Here is a 7834-nt window from a genome sequence, read left to right as displayed (position 1 = left end):
GTAGCCGCAAATGAAGAAGTCTTCCCAGTTCAGTTCAAGACTTAATGAGTTGAGCTATAAAGAATTGGGAGCATAAGGACAATAAGAGAAAGGAGAAACTGAGAGTAGAACCGAATTCCAGCAGAAAAGGAAGCAGCTATCCAGGAGACCAGGGAGGGGAAAATTTTGGACCAGGGAAAATTTTTCTAGTCAATGAGTCAGCAGTTATGGTGGTGGTGGTGATGGGAGGCTTTGACTGGTGTGAGGATCAAGGTCCCGTTCCCATTGTTTCTCTAGATAGGTTTGAAAGGAAAAGAATTGCTCCAGAAGGGCAGAGTTAAGGGAGTGATTAGAGAGAAAATGATGTGATTAAGTTGAGAAAGTAACTGGGGAAAAAATGGTATCATGTGTTGTTTTTGTTAGTCTTTTGCCCATCGTGAGTATTATGTCTTGATTTAAGAGTACATGAGGGCAGGGACCAATGCGAGAAAGTGGCTTCCTCCTCATGAGCAGAGCAGCCATCTCTCCCTTTAACCCCATTCACTCCCTACCAAAGCTATAGCAATATAATAGCTTTAAAATTTTTTCATAGCCATATAATACCAAGCTCTACTCAATTCTTTTCTGCCAAACCATTGGTGCTACAGGTGAACTAATTTTTTAGGTATTTGGAGACTACAGGTGAATAAAACAGGAACTTCATACTTCTTAATGAGGGTCACAATGGATTCGTAAGAATTAGATAGGGATAGTGTGATGGATTGAAAAGGGTATAGAATTAGTGCATCTGGGTTCTGGCTTTTCCATGTATTAACTAGGTAGCTCTGGGTCTCTGAGCCTCAGTTTACTCATTTGTGAAATGGTTTCAACTATAGTTATACTAAATACTTCCCAATATATAGTTATACTAAATACTGAATAAAGATTAAATGTTCCCTGTCAATCATCATTATCAGCAGCAGCTATTATTATTGTTATTAAATTTCAGAGCTATTGGAGATCTCTTTACTTCTGTTGAGAACACCACTGGTGTTAATAGTTATCAGATTCACAAATACAAAAGTATTCTTCAACATATGGGGCATTACAAAATTCTTCAGAATTCTACAGAATTTCTTCAACTATCACTACCACCTCATACCGGGTTTAACAAAAAGGATTAGGTTCACAGTTTAGCTCCCTTCCTATAGATAACAGTCCCAATTTCTAAGTCCAAAGCCCAAGCTGGGGTTGACTCCCAGGAATGTTGGCTTCTTGGGGCTTCCATGTTTGATTGGTAGGCTGCCAACAACCCAACTGGAATGCTGGCTCCAAGTCACCATGGCTCAATTCCAGGTTCAGTGGGTATTACCCTTTGTATCCAGAAACTGAGAAATACAAAGAAAAGAAAACAAAGACTTTGAGTCTGTTTTTTGAGGCCACAGAACCTAAAAGGAGCAGGAGAAAGAAACCCATCCCTCTTTACCAATTCAGTTAATGCCATCTGTGGCTGTTAGTAAACATGACTTCCTGTGGAAGCTGCATAGGAACTGGCATGTGTACACAAGGGAGATAGAAAGAGACAGACAGACATATAGAGAAATAAAGACAAACAATCTAATAAATATCTATTTAGTAACTATGACCACCAGACTGTGCTAAGAGCACTGGAAGATGTTGAATTGTTTGTCACGCCCAATTATTTTTGACCCCATTTGGGGTTTTCTTGGCAGAGATACTTGCCATTTTCTTCTCCAGGTCATTTTACAGTTGAGGAAACTGAGGTAAACAGGGTTAAATGACTAAATCTTTCTGACTTCTGACCCAGTGCTCTATCCACTGCACTACCTAAATGGGGGATATAATTTAATAAAAAAGACAGTTTCTGTTCTCCAGAAGGAGGGCTTGAAATTTGAACCCAGGTTTTCTGACTTCAAATCTAAGGTTCTTTCCACCATTTCATGATGCCTTTTTTATGTAGTATGCTGTTATTTTATTGAGAAGGATGAGAAGTATATCATCTAGAGTGTTGGACTTGGAATTGGTTCATATCCTACCATTGAAACATACTAACTGTATGACCATGAATAAGCCTCTTAATCTCTGTGAGTCTTAGGCAACTTTCTAAGATTAGAAGTGAGAGAAAGACTGTGATCCACCATCTGTGGAAGGCTTTATCTCATCAGTGACAGACATCACAGGTCCCTTGACTTATTAACACCAATAGTACAAGATGTTGTTTTTTCCTTGCTCACAACATCTCTACCAGAGTCCTGGCAAGAAGCTTCTAATTAGGCTTTTCCCAGTTCTTTAAGGATCATTGTAGAACTCTGTACTCACTGCTTGGTTTTTATTTCTTCCTTTCTATAGTTTAAGGGGGTAGGAGTAAGGTGGCAAAGATTCTTCTCTTTAGAACTCTTTCCATAAATTAAATTTGTAGCATATTCAAAAAATGTGGACTATGGAAGGAGGAGATAAGTAATTTATCATTTTGGTTTAATTAGAATTTTATTGAAGTCAACTTTCCCTGTGGTGTTATATGATGAAGAAACTTCTGAGTTTTGTGAAATGTATGGAGCCCTCCTCCCCCAAGGATTATATCTTGAAGGCACCTGAATGTGGTCATTCCTTTGTTTCCAAGAGAGCTGTCATTAAATTCCTACCTTCTTTGGTATCACACTGGGAAAAAATATGATTGTGATGACATTTCAAACTTGGTGTAACCAATGGGGAGGAGGGTGGCCCTCCTGGAAACAGCAGAGTTCTCATTTAGATAGTTATTAGACAACTGTAGATTACTTTACATCAGGGAATCAAATTGTTATAAAGGTCATCAGAAAGTATTTTGATTCCCAAAAGGTGTTTGATATTTACCTCCATTCAACTATTTTTTTCTCTGATAAATTTTGTCATCTACTTTTATAATGAGGAAGTCAGAAGCATTTTTATAGACATATAACAATGATTTTTCTATAGTTATACAGTCTACCTCCTTTCATCTTCTTACATTTGAGTTCCTTCCATGCACTCTGCAATCCAGTGACATTGGCCTACTTGTGGTTCCCTGAACATGATACCTTTTTTACTGGTTAGACCACCTTATTCATAGATTGTTTTTCCTCCTCCCTTTGGCTACCTTTGCCTTTATTTAATATTGGGGCAGCTAGGTGATGCAGTGGATAGAGTATTGGGCCTGAAATCAGACAGACTTATTTTCCTGCCTTTGGACATTTACCAGCTGTATGACTCTAGGCAAGTGATTTAATCTATTTGACTCAGTTTCCTCATTTGTAAAATGAGCTGGAGAGGGAAATGACAAATCACTCCAAACCAAGAAAACCCCAAATAGGGTCACAAAGAATTGGATATGACTGAAAATGATTAAACAATAACAATATTTATATTGTATTAATGATGTATCAGATATTGTATTATACACTTTAAAATTATTATCTCATTTGGTTCTCATGACAACCCTAGAGATATAAGTTCTATTATTGCCCTCATTTTACAGATAAGGAAACTGAGGTTAAAATGCCTTGAACATGGCCCCATAATCTAGCAAATGTCTAAAACCAGATTTGAATTTGGCTTGAGGCCAGGAGCTTTATCTACTATACCATCTAGAAACCTTTAAGACTCAGCTCAAATACTACCTTCTACCAAAAGCCTCTCCCTGAAACCCCTCCTGTAATAATGGCTTTCCTCTGAAATTACCTTCCATTAACAGTGTATATATCTTGCATGTACCAAGTTCTTTATTTGTTTGCCCCATTAGAATATGAGTTTCTTGAGGGAAGGGACTGGTTTTGGTCTTTCTTGAATCCCAATGTGTGTCTGGCACATAATAAATACTTACATGCTTGTTGAGTTCCTATTATATAATAACAGTTCATATTAATAGAATACTTTAAGGTTTACAAAGCACATTTCTTTTTTTGTTTATTTTATAAAGCATATTTCTCATGTATATATACATACATATATATGTATATGTATATGTGTGTATATATATACATACATATATATGTATATATGTATATATATATATATACATATATATATAGTATATAATTGAGGTTTGGAAATGTTTTCATTTGTCCATTGCTGCCAAATTCGTAATGCTAAGACCTTCAAGAAACATGTGGACAAGGCATTCAGTAGCATTTACAATTTGATTTCCACAGCCTGCTTCAGTTTATGCCTTTCCTCCAGAAACATCAGATGGTATTTTCAAATCAAAGCAATCATCTGCTTCCAAGCAGATTCAGTTCATGTGCCTTTTGACAGGCAAGAGAACTCTCTAACTCCCATCCTCATGAATGTGCCATATCAACAATTATTCCCTCCCTTTGCCCCTCACCCTTTATTTCTGGTTTTTTTTGATAGCTCTTTGGCTACTGTCTAGAAACATCTACCATTCTTGAAAAATCTTCAGCTGACCCTTTTATCCCCTCAAGCTATCATCCTATAGAGCTCTCCTTTTTCTTATAGCCTGTCTCTTGGAAAGAGTTTTCTTCTCTAAATGTCTTTGCTTAGTTACAATTCATGCAGTTCTCAGATCTCTTAAAATTAGGCTTCTGATGTCAAGACTTTTCTGAAGCTGCTCTTTCCAGGGTTATCAAATGATATTTTAATTGCTTAGACAGTTGGAAACCCTGAGGATTTATAGAAACAGCTAGATGGTGAAGTGGATAGAGTTCTGGATTTAGGAAAGTCTGAGTTTAAATTCTGCTAACTAGCCTTTGATTCTAGGAAAGTCATTTAACTTTTCCTTATTTCAGTTTCCTTATCTGTAAATGAGATTAAAATAGCAAATATCGCTGCGTTGTTGTCAGGATCAAATAATATAAAATATGTAAAACTCTTTGCAAACCTTTAAAATGCTATCTAAATATAAGCTGCTGCTACTGCTGCTACTCTAACCACTATTACTACAGCCCCCACTTCTTTCTTTTTCCTCCTTCTCTCCTTTTTCTTTCTCTCCTCCTCCTCTCCTTCTTTTCTTCACCTTCTTTTTTCTCTTCTTCAATAAGAATGTTCAATTCAATGGTTTTCTTGGTATTTATCCTTCTTGACCTTTGTGCAGCTTTTAACACTGTTGACCAGTCCTTCAGTGGATGCTCTCTTTAGCTTCTAGGACACTTGCTTTCCCCTTTTACGGATCTGAATGCTTTTCCTCTCAGTCTCCTTCACTGATCCATCATCTTCATATCCTAATCCCTGAAAGGGTGCAAAAAGATCTCTGAGCATAAAGTGTTGCTATTCAACTCTGTATTCCAGGTCTTCCTTTTATTCCATGCTCTTTCCCTAGGTTATCTCATAAACTCTCATGCATTTCATTTATCACTTCTACACAGGTGACTCCCAGATTTATTGGTTCATTCCTAATCAATATCTCTTCTTAGGTCTAGTCCCACACTACTTATAGAGACTGGCCCACCTGATCCATCAGCATTTCAAACTCCCTATATCTAAAGTGGAATTCATCTAAATTCACTCTCACTCCAAACTTTCTAATTTCTTTCTAGAATACTACCATTCTTCCAGTAACCCAGGTTGGAATCATTCTTGACTCCTTTCTCATTCATTCTTTCATTCCCCCTTCCTCTATTAATTTAATTGCTAACTTATATTGATTTAACATGTGTTACCTATTGCAATTTGTCCCCTTACCCCCACTCACATGATGGTAAAGGTATTGGGAGGGGTTGGACCTAATTCTATTGATATAAAAGAGTTCCTGGGTAAAGAAACTCTCTACCAGCACAGGTCAGTATCTTTTTTGCATCTGGGAGTCAAACTATCTGGAGAACTCAGAGAGTAAGGGATTTGTTCAGTCACTTAGCCAGAGGTAGATAGATCTTGACCCAGCTCTTCTGGTCTTTGAGTCCAGCATTTTAGCTACACAGCCTCTCATAGCCTACAACCCTCCACTTACATGTTGCAATACATTTTCTCATTTCTTCTTGTTCTCATTCTGTTGTTTTACTCAAGTCCAGTTTCTTTCCTGGCTATGTTTTAGTCATTTCTGACTCTTTGTAATCCTATCTGGAGTTTTCTTATTTTCTTTTTTTTTTCTTTCTTTCTTTTTTTTATTTAGAATTTTTTTTCCACAGTATATATGCATGAGTAATTTTTTTTATAATATTATCCCTTGTATTCATTTTTCCAAATTATCCTCCCCCTCCCTCCACTCCCTCCCCCCGATGACAGGCAATCCCATACATTTTACATGTGTTACAATATAACCTAGATACAATATATTAATGTGTAAATACAATTTTCTTGTTGCACATTAAGTATTAGATTCTGAAGGTATAAGTAACCTGGGTAGACCTATCTGGAGTTTTCTTGGCAAAGTTACTGGAGTAGTTCACCATTTCCTTCTCCATTCATTTTGTAGATAAGGAAACTGAGGCAAACAGGGTTGGTTATGTGACTTGCCTAGAGTCATATAACTAGTAAGTGTCTGAGACTGGATTTGAACTTTCTGAATCCAGGCCCAGCTCTATCCACTGAGCCACCTAGCTGACTCACCTACCTGTCACTGATGTCTTTTAACAAAACTTTCTGCACACTGATCATTATAATCATCACAATATGCTGTAGCTTTCCAAAGGAGGGACAAGGGAAAGTGCTTTGTATAAATTTTGCATTTCTTTATTTGCATACAATTTTTTTTGATCCCCAGTGGAAAGAAAGTTTAAGAAGAAGGATTGCTCTATTTTTTTCTTGTGTTTCTGTATCCCCTGTGGCTAGCACAAAGTAGGTCTTTAAAATGCTTTTAGAATAAATTGAATTAATTTTTTAAAGTGGCCTAAATTTCCTATAATAAATACTCTTTTGCTTATGTCTGAGAATTCTTCATTCACAAGACAATTGCAGTCTCAATTCTCATCACAAAAGGATATTAGGTTCTTTCCTTCCTGAGAAGCAGGTACAGCATTGGAAGCAGAAAGACCTGCATTGAAGTCCTGACACTTTCTGGCTATGTGCGATCTCATCACTTTATCAGTGTTTTAGGTCAATTGTGTTAAACTCACTCTTCTTCCTTCCTTCCTTCCTTCCTTCCTTCCTTCCTTCCTTCCTTCCTTCCTTCCTTCCTTCCTTCCTTCCTTCCTTCCTTTCTTAGGCTGGGGTTAAGTGACTTGCCCAGGGTCACACAGCTAGGAAGTATTAAGTGTCTGAGACCAGATTTGAACTCGGGTCAATTGTGTTAAACTCAATTAGAATCGTGGTCACTCAACCATACATAAGGATCTATAGGGGTGCATATTGACTTAGAAAACCATCTATTGGGGCAGCTAGGTGGCGCAGTGGATAGAGCACCAGCCCTGAAGATGAAGACTGGAGGACCAGAGTTCAAATGTGCTCTCAGACACTTAACACTTCCTGGCTGTGTGACTCTGGGCAAGTCACTTAACCCCAACTGCCTCAGGGGGAAAAATGTCTTGAAAACCATTTATTAACATTACCCATATTGTATTCTGCTTTTATTTATAGAAAATCATCTTTTAATGTTATGTTGTATCTTTATTTTGTCAATTATTTCCCAATTACATTTTAATCTGGTTTGGATTAACCTCAGTAGTTTTTTCAGGTATCAAGAGTCCACAACTCTCCAAAATTATAAAATTGCAGAGAAATTTGACCTGTTTTAAGCAGAGGGGGTTTTGTCACCCAGAAATCATGGGTGTGGCTTTTACCCTCTTGAAAGGGTAGATAAGAGAGGATAGAGAATATGATATAGGAGATGAGAACGTTGGCTTTGTAGCTAGAAAGTAACAGTGAGTTAGTAGAAAGGTTCCTTGGGTAAAGGACCTGGATTCAAATTCTAACTCTGAGTTTTTCTTTCTCCACCTAGAAGCCTTGG

Source organism: Sminthopsis crassicaudata, chromosome 4, assembly GCF_048593235.1.
Source record: "Sminthopsis crassicaudata isolate SCR6 chromosome 4, ASM4859323v1, whole genome shotgun sequence".
In the NCBI taxonomy this organism is placed as follows: Eukaryota; Metazoa; Chordata; class Mammalia; order Dasyuromorphia; family Dasyuridae; genus Sminthopsis; species Sminthopsis crassicaudata.
The sequence above is the reverse complement of the archived record's forward strand: the minus strand, read 5'-3'. Positions refer to the sequence as shown.